This window comes from Vicugna pacos, unplaced genomic scaffold (assembly GCF_048564905.1).
Source record: "Vicugna pacos unplaced genomic scaffold, VicPac4 scaffold_14, whole genome shotgun sequence".
Lineage (NCBI taxonomy): Eukaryota > Metazoa > Chordata > Mammalia > Artiodactyla > Camelidae > Vicugna > Vicugna pacos.
The window spans coordinates 2594555-2615975 of NW_027328735.1; positions in this window are offsets into that span (position 1 = coordinate 2594555).

The window sequence follows — 21421 nt, forward strand, 5'->3', positions numbered from 1 at the left end:
TATTAACCTACATCTTTTAACCCCTGGTCACTTGCATTGTTGGCAATTATATTCTCCAATTACACAGACAATGTTTTCATTTCATTGCTAGTGTCCTTAGCTGTGCAGAAGTTTTCAAGTTTGTTTAGGTCCCATTCGCATATTTTTGCTTTTATTTCTTTTGCCTTAGGAGACAGATATAAGAAATTACTCCTATGATATATATCCAATATGGTATTACCTATATCCCCTACTAGCAGTTTTTTAGTATCAGGTTTTACATTTAGGCCCTTAATAAACTTGGAGTTTATTTTTGTATATGATGTCAGGGGATGCTCTCATTTCACTGTTTTACATGTAGATGTCCAGCTTTCCCAATACAATCCATTGACGAGACTGTCTTTTCTCCATTGTGTACTCTTGGCTCTTTTATAATTGATTCATTACTCATAGGTGTGTGGAATTATTTCTAGGCTCTCTATCTGTTTTTATTTATTATATATCTCTGTCAATGCCATGCTGTTTTTATTACTGCAGGGTTGTAGTATAATAAGCTATTGGGGAGTTTTATACCTCCAGATTTCTTGTTTGTTCTAAAGATCATTTTGGCAATTTTTAAAGGTTTCATGTAAAGCTTAGAGTTATTTATTTTCTGGTTCTGTGGGAAATACTACAGCTTCGTAACAGGAATTGCACTAAATCTATAGGTTACTTTGTGTAGTACGGCCATGTTAACAATATTAACTACTTCAATCCAAGATCACAAGACATCTTTCCATTTCTGTGATTCATTTTTAATTTCTTTGTCAATGTTTTTTAATTTTCAGTGTTTAGATCTTTCATATATATGGTTACATTTATTCCAAGATATTCTGGGTGATGTGATTTTAAATAGTATTGCTTTCAACATCCATTTTAGGGTATCTCATGATTAATATGTAGAAATTCAAGAGAATTCTTTAAATTAATCTTGTATCCGGCTCCCTTGATGAAATTTTTATTGTTCATAATAGTCAGTGTGAAGACCTTAAGACTCTATGTAGATTGTTACGTCATCAGTACTGGTGACAATTTTGCCTCTTTCCATTTTGCATTTCTTTTATTTCTTCTTCTTTCCCTTTCCTTTCTTCTTTTACTATGGAACAGAAGTGCTGAGAGTAGAAATCAATGTGTTGTTCCCGAATTTACCCAGAAGTCTTTCTGCTTTCCCCCAAAGTATTATGAATTTTTATAAATGGCCTTTATTATGTTGAGAGATGTTCCCATTGTAGTCCCTATTATGAGAGTTGTGATCATGAATGTATGTTGAAATTTGACTAATGATTTTTCTGTGTGTATTGACATGGCCCTGTGAATTTTTCCCTTATTTTATTAAATATGTGTCATGCTGATTGACTTTTGTATGTTTAACCATCCTTGTGACTCTGGAAGGAATCCAACTGATCATCGTGTATTATCCTTTCTATGTACTGCTTGATTAGTTTGTTGATGTTTCTCGTGGATTTTTGAATCTATATTCATCAAGAATATTGGCTTTACATTTTCTTTTTATTTTTTGTTAGTGTCTTTGACTGGTTTTGTTATCATGGTATTGGTGGCCTCATAGAATAACTTTGCGAATTTTCTTTCCTCCTTCATTTTTTGAAATAGTTGGGAGGAAAGTGGTTTTAGAGAAGGCATTTAGGTATTGTGTTCAAAGGGTATTTTTAATATCATAGATTTTATTTAACTTATACCGATTGCACTTTTCAAGTTTTCAGTTTTATCTTTATTAAGTGTTGGCAGGAAGTACGTTTCAAGAAATTTGTCCATTTCTTTAAGGTCGTCTAGTTGGTTGTCATGTAACTGCTCAGAGTGCTTTCATAATCTTTTTTTGTATTTCTGTAATATCAGATTTTATTTCTACTCTTTCATTTATTATTTTGTTTGGGTCAGCACTCTGCATTTCTTGATAAACCTGACTTTATGCTTGTCAATTTGTTAATGTTTTTAAGAAAAAAAAGTTGTTGATTTAATGATTTTTAATTTATTTTTTAATTTTTTATTTATTTTCAACCTAATCATTAAAGATTTCTCTTTCCACTGCCTTTGGGTTTGTCCTTATTTCTAGTTATTTTGGGTGGAAAGCATGGTCCTTTGTGTGAGGTATTTTTTTTCCTTGTAGAAGGTCTGAATTGTTCTAAACTTCCCACTTAGATTTCCTTTTACTGCATCCCATACTTTGTATGAAGCTATTTTCATTGTAATTTGTTTGCAGGTATGATTTTATTACCTCTTTGATTTCATCATTGACCTTGTTTTATTTTAATTTTTTAAAGGATGTGGTTTAATCTCATGTTTGTGGTTTTCCTGTTCTTGTTTCAAGAATTGATGCATAGTTTCATAATTTTGTGTATGGAAAAATATTTGCTGTAAACTATATTTGCTTAAAGATCCTGAGGGTATTTTCATGACATAATAAGTGGCTAATTCCTTAGAAAACATCCTGTGCACACTTGAGAAGCTTTTGTGTTCTCCTTTTCTAATGCAGTGTCCAATAGTTCATTTTGGTTCAAATTATCTAATATGTCATTAAGACCTCTGTTTCCTTACAGATATTCTTTCTGGATGATATGGCCATCAGAATAGTGAGGTGTTACATTCATCTGCTATTATTGTTTTATAATAAATTAATTACTTCATGTCTACCAATATTTCTTTTTATACTTAGGATCTACAGTGTTGGGTCCATATATAATTTAATGAGTGTAATACTCTATTTTTACAATCTCTTTTTTTTAAGTAATCTCATATTAATCTTTCATTGTGAACCTAATTTTGGAACGTATTTTGTATGATTTGAGCATTGCAAACTGCACTTTATTGTCATTTCCATGAAATATCTTTTCCATCTATTTCCTGGCTGTGTTTATCTTCCACCATAAAGTGAGACTTTTTTGGGGGGAAGGCCAATATGTTGGAGGGGAAGGATGCTTGTAGCTCACCCTTTCTCACAAATGCACCAAGACTCATCCATAGACCCACTCAGCTAAACAGAGGACCTGATGAACTCTGATGGAACATTGTCCTCTTCAAACGATAAAAATGCAAAAAATTTGGAAGAAGAAAAGGAGGAAAGAAAGAAGAAAAGGCAACACAGATTGGGACAGTTCCCACGGGGAGGGAGCATCTTTGAAGCACTGGTGCTCACTCACAGTGTCTCCCCTCTTCAACTGAGAGTTCTGCAGGATGAAAGGGGAGCCTCCAACGATTGGATCTCTACAGAGAATAAGTTGACTGACAGATCTAAGTTAAAAAGGAACAGGGGATCCCTGTGTCACCAACCCCAAGATGAATCCTGGCAGCTGAGTGCAGGGCCATGCTGCAAGAGCTGGATGGCAGATGGAGATGGCTGCACTGAGGTAGCTTGGGGAAATGGAGGGGGCTGTGTGTCATTGCTGAGGGTGCACAGGGCAGAACAATCTGGGCCCTCCATAACACAACAGGTCAGACATGCCCTGGGAGGGGAAAGGTGCATTCCCCATCTTTGATAATCCACCAAAGTTTCTAGGTGAAGAGAGCTGGGGTGCAGACACAGCCACCATACCCTCTGGTGCTTTGCATGCAGGTGGCGGCGGGAGCAAGACCTGCATCCATTCCTAAGGACTTAGCAGCGTCAAGTGACAGATGGGGCTTGTCTACAGTCTGAGGCAGATAGGATACTTCTGTCTTATTTCCTCAGAGAACTTGCTCTGCCAAGACAAACAAGGAGCTGTGTTTTGGCCTAAACAGGGACAGGTCTGTTCCTCAGTCTACCCTGAGCCCAATTCAGGTGTGCAAACCCGAGGCAGAGCGTACAGTGGCACAGAGCAGTGGAGAGACCAGCACCATGAGGGGGCTGGTGGCCTCCCACCTTTTGAGCTGGAACGCAGCCCCTGACCATGTGGCTGCGAGTGAGCATGATGCCCAATCCTGCCTGGTCAGTCTGAAACATCTGACTGCAGCATCAGGCAGGGCAGTGACAAGCCAGCCTGCAGTAAAGAGAGCTGCTCTGGAACCAGTGTTTGGAATAGGAGCAATCTGCTTGCTAACAGGCCCTGGGAGCAGCACATATTAGAACTCCAATGGAGGGCCTCTGGAAAAAGTAAGCTGAGCTTCCAAAACAGGATCAAGACAGAAAGACTTCACATTAAAAGTACACAGTCACCAGGAGGACACTAACCACCCCCTTGTTTTAATCTGTTTTTACCTGTTCCATTTTCTATTACCCTCTTAATTTTTACATCTCAGGCAATTATATATACCCCCATTTTAATCCCTTTGAAATTTTTTAAAATATATTTATTATTATTTTTCAAAACTCTGCTTTAACTTGCTTTTCTATTATCCATTTACAATGTCTTCAAACCTTTATTTCTCCCTCCTTTAATATTCTTTATCTCTCTCTCTCTCTTTTCTCTTTTCTAAGTTGCATTCTACATAGCATTAGTTAGATAAAAACCTTTAGGACCACAGAAGATAAATAATAATCCATAAACCACAGTGCCAGAAAGGTAAGACCAAGATGAAAAAGCAAAGAAACAATTCCCAATTAAAAGAAAAAGAGAAATTCCTTAAAGAACAATCAGTGAATTAGACATCAATAACCTACTAGATCAAGATTTCAAAAAAAGAGTGATCAAATTATTGAATGAAATAAAAGATAGTGTTAAGCGATATCAAATATGTTAAAAATGAAATGAAAGCTATAAAGAAGAACTGAAAAGAATATGTAAAACCGTTGACTGAGATGAGGAATGATCTAAAGGTGTTGCAAATCTGAGTAGAGAACTCAGAGGAACAAATTAGTGACTTAGAAGATAGGACAATAGAAAGCACACAATCAGAATATCTACAACAGAAACAATGAGAAACAATTGAAAAAGGCATAAGAGACTTATGGGATAATAGAAAGCATGCCAATCTTGCCATGATAGAAGTCCCAGAAGGGGAGGAAAGATCAAAGGGGATTACAAAGGTGTTTGAAGAAATCATGACTGAGAACTTCCCTAACATATGGAAGGAATCAGATATCCAAGTAAAAGAAGCTCAGAGTGTCCCAAACAGGAAGAACAAAAATACACCCAAACCAAGACATATAAATAAGATCGCCAGAGTAAGGATAAAGAAATAATCCTAAAGGCAGCAAGAGAATAGCAAAGAGTGAGTTACAAGGGAATCCTCATAAGGCTCCCAGCTGATTTCACTACACAAATACTACAGGCCTGTAGGGAGTGGAAAGATATATTTAAAGTTCTGAATGAAAAAAAGATATACCCTAGGATATTTTAACCAGTAAGCCAATAATTTATGCTAGAAGGAGACATAAAAAGTTTCACAGACAAGAAAGAGCTACAAGAGTTTAGCAAAACTAGACCCATGCTAGAAGAAATATTGAAAGGTCTACACTAAATATAAAAGCAGCAGGATGCTTCAGAAATTTAAAACTCACAGCTGGAAAGGTGATAACTCATGAATTACAAATAAAATACACAAAAAATTTTAAAACAAGACATACAAATCATTGAGATAGGGAGAGGGAGGAAGGAAAATAGAGAATTTTTTTTTTTTTGGTCTTTCCTTTTAAAGTTATTTGTTCTCGATAGGATGGGTTTGAGATCATATTACTAGCAGTTTAATAAAAGCAGTTACAATAATGGTCAAAACACTTATAAAAGTGGTAACAACAAGACAAAAACTTATCAAGGAGTCACTAAAACTAAATAAAATACATGACACTACATAGGAAAATGACCAAACCATAAAAGAAAGATGAAAGGAACAAAGAGGAAATACCTAATCAACTGAAAAGATAAGGTCATAATGGCAATAAACACAAACCTATCATCGATTATTTTAAATGTAAATGTACTAAATGCTCCAGTCGAATGTCATAGAGTGGCATGCTAGATAATAAAGCAAGAATCTTCAATATGCTGCATACAAGAGACGCAATTAAGAGAGAATGACACATATAGATCGAGAGTGAAAGGATAGAAAAGTTATTCCATTCAAATGGAAAAGCCAAAAAAGCAGGTGTTACAGTACTAATTTCAGACAAAATAGTCTTTAAAACAAAGGCCATAAAAAAAGATAAAGAAGGACATTTTATAATGATTGAAGGAGTGATACAAGATGAGGATAGCACACTCGTTAATACATATGCACCAAATTGAGGAGCACCTAAATATATAAAATAATTACTAACAGATATAGAGGGGGATAGTGATGGGAATCTAATAATTGTTGGAGATTTCAACACTGCATTAACAGCACTGGACAGATCATCACGACAGAAAATAAATTAGGCAACAGAGAAGTTAAATACTACAATAGAAATATTAAACTTGTTGGATTTTTCAGAGCATTGCAGCCCCCACAAAATAGGATATACATTCTTTTCAAGTGCACATGGGACATTTTCCAGGATTCATGATATTTTTGGGCACAAAAGAAACCTCAGCAATTTTAAGAAGGAAGAAATTACCTCAAGCATCTTTACTAACCACAATGCCATGAAGCTAGAAATCAACAACAGAGAAACAAAGGAGAACAAAAGAAATCATGGAGATTAAACAATATGTTATTAAAAACCAATGGGTCAATGAAGAAATCAAAGCTAAATCGAAAAAGTACCTTGAGACAAAAGAAAATGAAAGCAAAACCAAACAAAATTAATGGGACACAGCAAAAGCAGTGCTGAGAGGGGAGTTTATAGCAATACAGGCCTTCCTGTATAAAGAAGAACAATCACAAATAAACAATTTAAACCACCAGCAGAATGCACTAGAAAAAGAAGAACAAAAAACCCCAAATGGCAGCAGAAGGAAAGAAATCCTAAATATTGGGGAGGAAATAAAATAGTAATTAAAAAGAACATAGGAAAAAATCAACTGAAACAAAAGCTTGTTTTTTGAAAAAGTAAATAAAATCAACAATCCTCTGTCCAAACTAAAAAAGAAGGAAAGACAGAGAGCACAAATTAGCAAAATAAGAAAAGAGAACGGAGAAATTACAACAACTAAAAATGAAATACAGGATGTCATATGAAAATATTATTAAATCTATATGGAAACAAACTGGATAACCTAGAGGAGATGGACAATTTTCTGGAAACATACTGTCCACCAAGACTGAATCAAGAAGAAACTGACCCCTTGAACAAGCAGAGCACTAGAAATGAATTCAAAATAGCAATATAAAACATTCCTACAAATAAAAGTCCAGGACTGGAAGGCATCACTGTGGAATTCTACTAAACATACAAAGAAGAACTCATACCAGTACTTCTCAAAATCTTCCAGAAGATTGAAAAGGAAGGCATACTCCCAAATTCATTCTATGAAGCCACAATCACCCTGATACCACAACGAGGCAAAGACACTACCAAAAAAGAGGATTATAGGCCAATATCACTGATGAACACAGACGCCAAAATCCTCACCAAAATAGTAACAAATAGAATCCAACACAGATAAAACATTATACATCATGACCAAGGGGATCATGCCAGGGACACAGGGGTGAATCAACATATGCAAATCAATCAGTGTAATACAGCATATCAACAAGAGAAAGGACCAAAACAAAATGATCTTCTCAATAGATGCAGGAAAAGCATTTGTTGAAATTCAACACCCACATATGATAAAAACTCTCACCAAAGTGGGCATAGAGGGAACATATTTCAGCATCATGAAAGCTATAGATAACAAACCTACAGCCAGCCCAGTACTCAATGGTGAGAAAGTTAAAACTTTCCCACTAAAATCGAGACAAGTCAAGGATGCACTCTATCACTACTCCAATTCAATATAACCATGGAAGTCCTAGTCACAGCAATCAAATGAGAGAGAAGTAAAAGGGATGCAAATTGGAAAGGAAGAGAAAAAAGTCTCACTATATTCAGATAGTATGTCACTAAATAAAGAAAACCTTGCGAGATCCAGACAAAAATTCTACAGCTGATAGAAGAATTCAGCAAGGTAGCAGGTTACAAGACTAAGGTTCAAAAATCAGTGGCATTATTTATGCTAATGATTCAGATAATACTATAGAGGTACAGTCAACATGACAGCAATGTATTGGAAGGAAAACAGACATATAGGCCAATGGAACACTCCCAATGAAGCTAGAGCACCATACACAAAAATAAAATGAGAATGTATCAAAGACTTAAACATAAGACAAGATACAATATATCTCCATGAGGAAAATATAGGCAAAGAGTTATCTGACATAAGTCAAGAAAATTTTCTCAAAGAAATAAAAGCAAGAATAAACAAAAGAGACCTAATGAATCTCACACACTTCTGCATAGTAAAGAAACCAGAAGTGAAGCAAAAAGACAACGTATGGAATGGGAAAAAAATGTGCATATGAAATCTACAAAGGCTTGATCTCCAGAATATATAAGCAGTTCATCCAACTGAATAAGAAAAAATAAACAACGCAATCCAAAAATGGGCTGAAAAACTAAACAAGCAATTCTCCAAGGAAGACATACAAATGATCAAAAGACACATCAGACAATGCTCAATATCACTGATTATCAGAGAAATGCAAATCAAAACTACAGTGAGTTAACAACTCACACTATTCAGAATGGCCATCATTCAAAAATCCACAAATGACAAATGCTGGAGAGGCTGTGGATAAAAGGGTACCATCCTTCACTGCTGGTGGCAATGCAGTTTGGTTCAGCCACTGTGGAAAACAGGATGGAGATCTTTCAAAAGCCTAGAAATAGACTTACCATATGACCGAGGAATCCCACTCCTGGACATAAATCCAGACGGAAACCTATTTCAGGATGACACCTGCACCCCAATGTTCATAGCCAGTATTATTTACAATAGCCAAGACATGGAAACAGACTAAATGTCCATCGACAGTTGTCTGGATAAAGAAGAGGTGGTATATTTATACAGTGCAAGACCAGTCAACCATATAAAACAACAACATAATGCAATTTTCAGAAACATGGATGCTCCTGGAGATAATCAGTCTAAGTGAAGTAAGCCAGAAAGAGAAAGAAAAATACCATATGAGATGGCTCATCAGCGGAATCTAAAAATAAAAAAAAAACAATAAAAGCACAAAATTAAAAGAGAAATAGACTCACAGACAATGAATACAATATTTTGGTTGCCAAGGGTGTGGGGGTCGGGGAGAGATAGACTGGGAGGTCAAAATTGTAGAATAGATAAACAGGATCATACTTTATCACACAGGGAAATATATAAAAGTTCTTAAAGCATCTCAGAGAGTAAAAAATGGGACAAAAATGTATATATGTTCATTGTAACTGAAAAAGTGTGCTCTACGCTGGAATTGGAGAGAACTTTGTAAAATGAATGTAAACCAATAGAAAAAAGTTAAAAAAAGAAAAAAGCATGATCCTAAATATTACAGGTGTAAATATAAATTTGAGAGAAAAAAACTATGCAAAAAAGTAGTAAAACCAAAAATTTTGTTTAATGTTTTCTTTTTAAAATAAGTAAAATGAAAAAACCTCTAGCCTGGTGTGTCATGAAGAAAAGAGAGATACTCCAAAGAAATAAAATATGAAATAAAAGAAGAGAAATAACAATTGTTATCTCAAATATACAAATAAGGGTTCGTTTTGTCAACAATTACATGCCAAAAAACTGGACAAATTAGAAAAAATAGACAAATGTCTAGAAAGAGACCAAGATAAGGAGAAACAAATAATTTGAAAAAACTGATTACTAGAAGAAAGATAGAATCTGCATTTAAAATTATCGGTAAATATCAGTGCAGATTTAAACAGCTCCCATGGAAAACTGTACTAAAATACAAAGCAGGACTCATACTCTTCAAACTATTCAACAATAATGAAGATGTGGGAAACTCCCAAATTAATTATATGAAGATTTCATCACCCTGAGAGCAAAGCCAAAAAACAAAGTACGGGCAAAGGGAACTTCAAGCAAATATATTTCATTGAATTAGATGCAAAAATTCTACAAAATATTATTAGCAAACTAAATCCAGCAATACCTAAATGAATCATACACCATGATCAACTTGGATTCAATGCAGAGTCACAAGAGAGGTTCAACATACAAAAATCAATTAGTTTGATACACTACATTAACAAAATGAAAAGGGAAAATGATGTGGTCATAAATCCATCAAAAGTATTTCACAAAATTCAACATTTATTCATTAAAATATCAACAACTGCAACAACAACAACAACAAAAACAACAACAGCAAGAACAACAACAGAAACCTTTTACAAAAGTAGGATTCAGGAAATATGTCTCAACGTAACTAAAGTCATTAATTACAGACACACAGACAAAATAATATGCAAAAGTGAAAAACTGAAAGCCAAATAAAGGAATACGACAAGGATGCCCACTCTCACCATTTCTATTAAACACAGTATGGGATGTCCTAGCAACAGCAAACGGACTAGAAAATAATTTAATCTTGTTGGATTGAATGATGTAAAACTGTTTTTATTTTAGATGACATGATAATCTATATAGAGATCCCTAAAGAATCTCCACACCAGAACAACTAAAACAAATACATTTAGCAAAGTTGCATGATTCATGATTAATATACAAAAACTGTCACATTTCTTTACCCTAAAAGCAAAATATTCCATAATTTTAAAAAATTCATATGAAATCAGATCAAAAAATGAAAAACCTGTGAAAAAACCAAGATAATAAAATCAATAAGACACATAAATAAATTTGAAGATGATGTAAAGAAATGGAAAGAAATCTCAATGTCTTAATTTAGAGGATTATTATTGTCAAAATATAGATACTACAAATGATGTCTACAGATATAAAGTGATTCAGATCGAATTACATGATATTTTCCACAGAAATAAAAACAGTCCTAAGATTTGTAAGGAACTGCAAAAGGCCCAGAACTGCAAAAAGAACAATGAGGAAAAAGAACAAAATTGGAGGCATAACCCATAATCCTCCCAGGTCCCAGAATATATTACAAAAATACAGTAATCAAAACAGCACAATACCAGAAACCATACAAACATCTATATCACTGGAAAAGAACACAGAGGCAGAAATTAAACATCACACATATGGTCAACTAAACTATGACAAAGGAAACAAAAATATACAATGCCTAAAAGACAGTCTTGAGCAAGAGATGTTGAGAAAGCTAGACAGCTACATGTAACTCAATGAAATTACAACACTGCATTACACTGTACAAAAATAAACTCAAAATGTTTTAAATATCTGAATCTAATACATGACTGAATAAAACTCCTGGAAACTAACATATGCAAAACAAGAGATAAATTGTAGTAAAATTTTCTTATGTCACTCTCCCAAGCTGAAAACAATAAAACAAAATAATCAAATAGGTCTTAATTAAACTTAAAAGCTTCTACACAGCAAAATAAACTGAATGAAAAGATGAACTTCCAAATGGGAGAACACATTAGGAAACAATTCAATCAACAAAGGCTAATTTTTAAAATACACACATCATTCATAAAACTCCATTTCAAAAATCTACAAACAACTCAGACAGAAAATGGGCAGAAGACAATTTTCTAAAGAAGACACACAGATGATAAGCAGGAATATAAAAACATGCTCACATTGCTAATCATTATACAAAGGCAAGACAAAAATAAAATAATGATTTACCTCACACTAGTGAGAAAGGCTGTCATCAAAATGTCTATAAATAATAAAGACTGTGGAGGTTGTTGAGAAAAACGGACTCTCCAAAACTGTTGATGGGAATGAAAATTGGTGCAACCACTTAGGAATCAGTATGGAAGCTACTTTAAATAATAAAATAGACCTATCATATTGCCCATCAATCCCACTCCTGTGCATATAAAACATAAAACCTGAAAACAAAGAATCCTAGGGTAAAACATAAGAAGTACACTTGACTTAAAATGATTCTTCATATGTCCTCTGGCAAGGGAAGAAGAAGCAAAACTAACAAAAGATGATTGTATCAGTCTAAACAGATTAACAATGAAGAAGAAATGATCAATAAAATGAAAAGTCAACAAACACAATGGGAGAATATATTTGCAAGTGAAATTTTCAAATCAAGTGTTAATATACAAAATAAATGCAAACTCATACACCACTACAAAAAAAGACAAAATAATCCAATTAAAAAGAATGTCCATCGGAACTGAATAGAAAGATCTGAATCAATTTTCTATTGAAAACATACAGTTGGCTATATCACACATGAAAATATGTTCAGAATTATAAATTATTAGGAAAATCATTAACCAAAAGTGAGACAAGACCTCAAACTTGTCAGAAGGCTCTCATCCAAAAGAAAATAAATAAATCTTGGTGAGATTGTGGAGAAAAAGTAACACCGTGGACACCGTAGATAGGACTGCAAAGTATTGATTCCATTGCGTATAAACATGAAATTTTCTTCATCCAGATTTCTGTCAAGCGATGTTGGGTTTGTAGGTCCCTGACTGAAGGCTCTAGAGAATAAGCCCATGGGCTGAGCTGATAAATAAGCTGTGAGGAATGTCACATATCCAGGCTGGATAAGAAATGACCTAATCAATGTATCCAGTATGGATGGCTGGATAGCCTATGATGGGTAAGATTCTCAGAGGAGGACAACCTAAGACAGGCACAGCTGGCTGGATAAGAGAAGGCCTACTTAATGAAGTTCCGTGATGAACTTTAAAACAATCCTTGATCATTTAACATCCTGTGCTTACTGCAGGAGCATGGGGACATAAATTGATTAAGATTATTAACATTGTTATAAGTTAGATGATATGTGAGGCATTGTGCATGTCCTATATAAACCCTTCTTCTAAGAATCAATAAACAGAGAACTGCTTTGCTTCTCTCCACACAGTTTTTGTGTGTACATGATATTGTGCCACTGACAGGGTTAATTTAATTTGTTCTGAGTGTCTTAAAATGATGTTGCATTATATACAATGCTCTTTCTACACCTATTGAGATGATTATGTGAGTTTTATTTCTCATTTTATTAGTGTGGCATGTCACCTTTATTGATTTGAAAAATTTGTAGTATCCTTAAACCCAGGGATAAATCCTTCTACTCAAGTATGTGTATGATACATTAAATATTTTGTTGAATTTGTGTTTCTTGTGTTTTGTTGAGAATTTTGGCACATATGTTCATCAGGGTTTATATTCTATATTTTGCATATAATTTCCTTTCTAACATTGTAATGCAAATATAGCTGGCATCATAAAAGTAGTTTGGATACTTTCACCCACTTCAAAATCTTGGAAGATTTGGGGAAGAATTGGTGAGCAATTGTCTTCAAATGTATGACAGAATTCACCAGTAAAGTATTCTTGTAAATTTTTTCTGGTTTGGGAGGTTTGGAATACTGATTTACTCATACACACTTTTGCTCAATTTAATTTTGTAATTTCTTCTTGATTCAGTATTGGAAGACATATGATTCTGGGAATATGCCTTTTGTTCTAGGTCATTCAAATTGTTGGCTAGTGGAAATTACTTCTGATGCTATGCACCTCTACACATCTACAGTATCTTCTCTTATATTTCTAATTTTATTCGAGTCTTTATTTTCTTAGCCAACCTAAATGTTTGTCCACTTTATGTTTAAAAGAAACAGACTTAGGTATTTTTTTATCTTTTCAATTGTTTTTCTTGTTATTTCCCTTACTCTCATTCATTCAATTTCCTTTATTCTTTCTGTTTTATCCTAGTTCTTGATGTGTAAAGTTATGTAGTGTGATTTTTGTATTTCTTTTATTATTAAATATGATTTATTTATTTATTTATTTACTTAATTACTTATTTATTTACTTATTTATTCATTTATTTATCATTGAATACTGCCATTTACAATGTGTTCATCTATGGTGTATTACACAGTGTCCAGCTTCATGCATATATTTGTGTGCCTATTAAAGTAAACTTCATGATATTTACATACTGCCCAGTGTCATACAAAAGGCATTTTGAAAAAATATATTTTTATATATAGTGGTTAACATTTATAACTCTACAGCTTCCAATTGTATCCTCTCCTATGCCTTGTCTGCAGTAACCATAAGAGTATTAAGTAGATCTGCAAGTGTGTTTAAGTTTTGTAGATGAAATCATAGTGTTCTTATCCGAATTGCTTTTTAAATATTCTACATATGTCATGTCATGCATTATTTTTCTTTCTCTTCTGGCTTACTTCATTTAGAATGTCACTTTTTGGGGACATCCATTTTGCTGCAAATGTCATGGTTTTATCATTTTTTATGTCAGAATAAAAATCCGTTGTGTAAATATGGCATAAATTCTGTATACTGTCATCTGTTGATGGACAATTAGGGTGTTTCCATGTCGTGACTTTTGTATATAGCACTGCTAAGGTCATAGGGGAGCAGGTGACATTTTGAATTATGGTTCTCTCTGATATATACCCAAATGTGGGATTGCTGGATCATATGTTAAGTCTAGTTTTATTCTTTTGATTAATCCCCATCCTGTTTTCCACAATGACTTCACCAAACTACATTCCTACCAATAGTGTAGAAGTGTTCACTTTCTCCACAGCTTCCCCAGGGTTTATTGTTTGTGGAGTTTTGAATGATGGCCATTGTGACTATTGTGAGGTGATACTTCATTATAGTTTTGAATTGCCCTTCTCTGCTAATGATATTGAGCAATTTTATTTTCATATTTCTATGTGGCATATGTATGTCTCTAATGGAGAATTGTTTGTTTAGTGCTTCTGCCCATTTTCAGATAGGGTTTCTTGGTTTTTTTATTATTATTATTAGGTTGTATGATGTCTTTATATTTTGGAAATTTAGCCTTTGTCAGTTGCATCACTTCTAAATATTTTCTTTAATCCTGTAGGTTGTCATTTTGCTATGTTTATGGTTCCCTTTGCTGTGCAAATGTTTTAAGTTTAATTAGGTCTCATTTATTAATTTTGCTGTTACATCCATTACCTGGGTAGGATGTTCTAGGAGTTCATTGCTGAGATTTATCTCAGAGTGTTTTGCCTGTTTTCTTCTAGGAGATTTACTGTGTCTTGGCTTACATTTTAGTCTTCAAGCCATTTTGAGTTTATTCTTGTGTATGGAGTGAAGGAGTGTTCTAACTCCATTGCTTTTCATGCTTCTATCCAGTTTTCCCAAAACCAGTTGGTGAAGAGATGGTCTTTTCTCTGTCATACTCTTAGCTACTCTGTCAAATATTAATTGAACATAGGCATGTATATTTATTCCCAGGCTCTCTATTCTTTTCCATTGGTCCATTTGCCTTTTTCTGTACCAGTATCATGTCGTTTTGATTATTGTAGCTCTGCAATAGTGTATGGAGACAAGGCGGTTTATTGCTACATCCTCTTTTAGTCTTCAATATTGTTTCGGAAATTATGGATCTTTTTTGATTCTATATAAATCATATGATCATTTGTTTCATTCCTAAAAAGAAATGTTTTTCATAATTTGATAGGAACTCCGATTAAGTCTGTGGATTACCTTGAGCAGTATGGCCATTTTTACAATATTATTTCTTCCAATACGGGACCATTGGGTATCTTTTCAACTCTTCAAATCTTTCTTGATTTTCTCAATGTTTTCTTCTACTCCATGTGTGAATCATTCACCTCCTTGGTCAGAGTTATGCTTAAGCATTTTATAGTTTGGGTGCAGTTATAAAAGGGGTTGTTTCTATTCTTTGTTTTCCTGTTGATTCAATGATAGTGTAAAGAATCCAATTTGTTTTTGCACACTAATCAGTCTACTTTGCCCAGTTCCTTTTATAGCCTAAGTAATTTTTTGTGAAACTTTTACACTTTTTTATATATAGTGTCATGTCTGCATATCATGACAATTTTACCTCTTCTCTTCCAGTCTGTATCATTTTATTTCTTTTTCTTGCCTGATCGTTGTGGGTAGGACTTCCAAGACTATATTGAATTGAAATTGTGGGAATGGGCATCCTTGTCTTGTCTCAGGTCTTTGTGGGAAAGTTTCCAGTTTTTCACAATTGAGTATTTTGCTGGCTATATGTTTGTCATAAATAGCTTTCATTATGTTGAGATGTGGTCTTTATATGCCCACTGTGATAAGAACTTTTATTGCAAATATGTGTTAAAATTTATCAAATGCTTTTTCTGCATCTACTGAGATGATTATATCATTTTTGTCTTCTCTTTTGTTGATACGGTGTATCACAATTGATTGATTGATTTGCATATGTTAAACCATCCTTGTGTTCCTGGGATGAACCTAACTTGTCCATGGTGCATGAGCTTTTATTTACATGCTGTTGGATTCTGTTTGTTAATAATTTCTTAAGGACATTTACATCTATGTTTATCAATGATATTGGCCTATAGTTTTCTTTTTGTGGTAGTGTCTTTTTCTGGTTTTGATATCAGTTTGATTTTGGCCTTATGGTGTGAGTTTGGGAGTACTCTCTCCATATCAGTCTTTTGGAAGAGTTTGAGGAAGTCTGGTGTGGATTTTTCTTTGTATATTTGGTCAAATTCCCCAGTGAACTATTTGGGTCTCAATTTTGTTTGCAGTGATTTTTTATTTTATTGATAATTCTATTCCATTTCTGGTGATATGTCTGTTCAAATGGTTAATTTCTTCTTGATGCAATTTTGCTAGTCTGAATATTTCCAAAAACTTCTCCATTTATTCCTGGTTATACAGTTTGTTTGCATACAGTTGCTCATGGTATTCCCTTATGATATATTGTAATTTTTTGTACTGTTTGTAATTTCACAATTTTCATTTCTTATATCATTTTTATTCTCTTTCTTTTCGTGTTGGTGAGCCTGTTCAGAGATTTGCCAATATTGTTTACTATTTCAAAAAAGTGTTTGATTGATTTTTTCTATTTTTTATTTTTATTTCAATTCTTTCTTTTTTCATCTTTATTTTTTCCCTCTTTCTGTTAACTTTTTGTTATATTTGCTCTTATTTTCTTGATTAGTTTACATAGAACATTAGATTATTTATCTCAAATTGTTCTTCTACTTTGAGGGGGGTCTTGTCACTATGTACTTCCCTCTTAAGCCTGCTTTAACTGTATTCCATAGAGTTTGTGTAGTGTTTTGTCATATTTCTTAAGATATTTTTTAATTTCTTCTTTTACTCATCACCTCCCCTCCTTGTTTTACTACCATGTTTTTTAATCTACATGCTGTCATTTTTTCTCCCTGTTTTTCTGTGATTGATTTCTAGTTTCATGGTATTATACTCAGAAAATTTGCTTGAAATAATTTTTATCTTCTTAAATTTGTTGAGGCTTATTCAATGCCTGAGTACATAATCTTTCCTGGAAAATGTTCCATGTGCACAGGAAAAGAATGTGTATTCTGTTTTGGGAAGAAGTACTGTTTTGAAAATATCAGCCATCTCCAATTATTTTATAATATCTTTTAGTAACTTTGTTCCCTTATTAATTTTCTGTGTGAAAGACAAATCCAGTGATGGTAATGGGAAGTTATAGTCTCCTACTGTGCTTGTGTTCCCAGGGGTTTCTCTCTATTAATCTATTAGCATTTGTCTTTTTTTTTAGGTAATCCTATATTGAGTGATTATACCTTAATTTGTATAATACCCTCATTGTTTATTGCTCCTTTAATCATTATATCATGTCCTTGTTTATGTTCCTCTATGGCCTTTGTTGTAAAGTCTCTTTTGTGTGAAGTCAGTACTGCTTGTCCTTCTTTCTTGTCATGTGCATTTGCATGGAATATATTTTTCCATCTTCTGACTTTCAATTGATGTGTGTTCCTCTTACTAAAGTGGGTATCTTGTATGCTTCATAATGTAGGGTCTTGTTATATTATCCCATTTGACAATATACATCTTTTGATTGAAGCACTAAGTCCATTAACATTTGTTATAGTTATTGAAAGACTGGTCTTTATTTCCATTTTGAACATTTTCCAGTTGATTTTGTATTTATTTTTGTTCATTTCTTTTTCTTTTTGTGACTTGATAAATTTTATTTTATTATCTTGGGTTCTTTTTGTCTTTGTGACTTCATTGTAAGATTTTGACTTATGGTTACCTTGTTTTGTATTTATATTGACCCATACCATATCTGTTTATTATAACTGATAACAATACAAACTGAAACCCATTCTACAGAGAAGAGAAACAAGAAAAAACACACTATATTGACCTGTTTCACTCTGCGACCCTTAAAACTTTTGATGTCTTGTTTTACATAATCTTATTTATTCTTTTGTAAGTCTTTGTAACTATTGCCTTTGTAATATTGCCATTGTCTTTTCTATAGCATCCTGCTTCTTTTTATTTAGAGCAGAATTTTCATTATTTCTTTTTCTCTTGCTAAATTCCTGCAGTGTTTGTTTGTGTTGAATTTATTTATCTCTCCTTGTATTCTAAAAGATATCCTTGCTTGATAAATTATCTTAGAATACCATTTTCTTTCATTCAGGACTTTGAATATGTCTTGCCACTGACATCTGCCTGCTGTATTTGTGTAGGAAACGAGTTTACAAATATTATGTATATAATTGTATATATATGTAAAGAACGCCTAGAAATGAAGTTAACACATAAGGTGAAATCATATACATTAGAAAAGTGAAAAAACATTGATGATGGAAATTAAAACTGATCCAAAGAAATGAAAAGATCTCCTATGTTAATGATGTGAAACAATGTGGTTCAAACAAGCATACTACCCAAAGGAATCTACATTTAGTGTGATTCATCTCAAAATAACCATGAAATATTTCCATTAAATAGAACAAATAATTTCAAAATTTATATGTAATCACAAAGATCATGAGTTGCAAATATAATCTTGAAAAAGTGTATTAAATCTAATGGTGTAAATTCTCTGATGTTAAACAGTCCTACAAAGCTTTAGTAATTAAGACAACATGATATGGGCTCAAAAACAGGCACCAATCAATATAAGAGAATAGAGCAACCAGATATAATCCCTCACACCTATGATCAATTTATCCATGAAAAAGGAAGCAAGAGTATAAAATGAAGAAAAGACATTCTCCTCAATAATTAGTGCTGGGGAGATTGAACATTCAAAAGATAGATTAAAATATTTCCTCACATTGTATACATTCCATGACAAAGAATAACATTTTATTTCTTTTGTTTACTAATATTTCTTGTAACTTTAGTTTATAGATCTATGTTTAGATCTTTAATTTCACTTACCAATTTATTCCTATATTATTCTTTTTGGGATAAATTTACATAGAATTATTTTCCTAATTTCTCTTTCTGATAATGTGTTGTTACTATACAAAAGTGTAACAGATATTTGTATATTGATTTTGTATACTTTAAGTATACTAAGTTTGTTCATTATTTCTTACAGTCACTGGAGGAGTCTATGGAGTTTTCTATCTATGCAAAATTATGTCATCTGTAAAAACTTTACTGCTTTTTTACAAGTTGGATGACTTTTATATTTTTTCTTGACTAGTTGTTCTGGCTAGGATTTCTAGTAGTGTAATTTAGGACTTGTGAATTTGAACTACTATTTCTTATTACTGGACCAGAGGAAAATCTTCCTGTATGTTAACATTGAACTTGATGTTAATCATGGGTTTTTCATATATGCCTTTTATTATGTTTAGTTACATTCTATCTAGAGTGATTTATGGTCAGATCAGTCAATAATTTTCCTACATTTTTTGAGATTGTTATTTTATAATTCTTTGTTTTTGAAGGGATGGTATCCCATAGTTTCATTTGCATATGTTAAATGAAAATTATGAATGAGGACTAAATTCAAATTAACTTTAGTTTATAATATGTATAGTATGCCATGAATTCAGGTGGATAATATTTATAAAGAATGGAATTACAGATACTGAAGGAAAAATTTACATTGTAGCTTGAGGGTACATTAATTTATTTAAAAATTTTATCACTCATTTTGAATTTGGCTTATATTTAATGGAATTTATTTCTAAATAAATAATTTAAGTTTTGCTAGAACTGGATTTACTACAGTTTACTGATAAATAGCATAGCTATTATTTACAGTTAGTGCAAAATACACTTGCCTTAAAATGCCATATTATACTAACAATGCCATCTGTTTCAGGACTGAGAAACATATTGCTTCCTAAAATGCCTTACATGATTTTTCCACCCCAACCCACATATACTGTTATTGCTTTGTTTTTTGATTGTTCGTTTGCCCCTTAATGGAGGCACTGCTTATTGAGCACAGGATCTTGTGCATAAGTGTATTTATCAACATCATTTTGGAACACTAAACAGAAGTCGCAAGAGTATGGATTATAAAGATGACAAGAAATTTTATTGCATCTGGGGACTAATAAACCTCTGAGTGAAAGAATGGCAAAAAAATTTGTAAATATACAATAAGCTTTTGTCTTTTGTAATTTTAAAGTAGAGTATTAAATTATATTTATTTTACTTATAACACTGATTTACAATTTAAAACAACAATTACCCACTTTGGTATTTCTTAAATTTGATAGATTATTTTAATCTAATTTTGTTTCATAAATATTTACAATTTATTTATAAACATAACAAATATACTGACATTTAGTCTTCTCATGTTTTGAATATAGAGCTACTTACCGTAAAGCACACAGATAAATACCTACTTCCACTTCCAAATAAAATTATTTTTCACTTTACTTACAAATGTTGATGAAAATTTATAACTTTCTGTACAGGTTTTACAAAAATTTCACTTTAAATTCCAAAACTTTAAAATTATTTCATATATTTTGTGCATTATTTATGCTCTGTTCACCAATCTGCTATAAATTTGTGTACAAAAGGATGGAGATTGGTTTTATTTCATAGTCCCCAAAATTAAATAATTTTATAAGATATTGTGAGGATAATATTTGCAGATCACACTATAAATATAAGCATCCTATATGTTTCATTTTTACTTAATGAATGAGAAGGAAACACTGGCTGAATGTTCCACTTGAGTTGCTAGGAGACCAGTCGTTTTGTGATGTCACAGCTGCTCAGGTTGAGAACCATTGTGATGGCCTAGCAGTTTAACTGTGCAGGCCTGCCAAAGCAGCATTTGAAGCTGCAGTGCTCAAAATCATGCAGACTTGAAAAGTACTTGTAGAAAAAGTTATTTGAGGTGGCACATTTTTCTTCAGAAATTCAAGATGTGTCTCGTAAAGATGGACCAACTGGTTCAGGAAACTCCGGTAGATCTCTATTGTGTGAACAAACATTTTCTGGGGACTTGGACTTGAGATCTATAATTGTAGAAAATGCTTTTCAGACTTTGAAGTATTTTTGATAAAAAGACCATGTTACACACATTGTGTCTTTGAACCAGATGAAGATAATGAAATTCGTTCCCTGACATTTCCAAGAAAACTCTGGAAATTGGCTGGGAGTGACCAAATTAAATC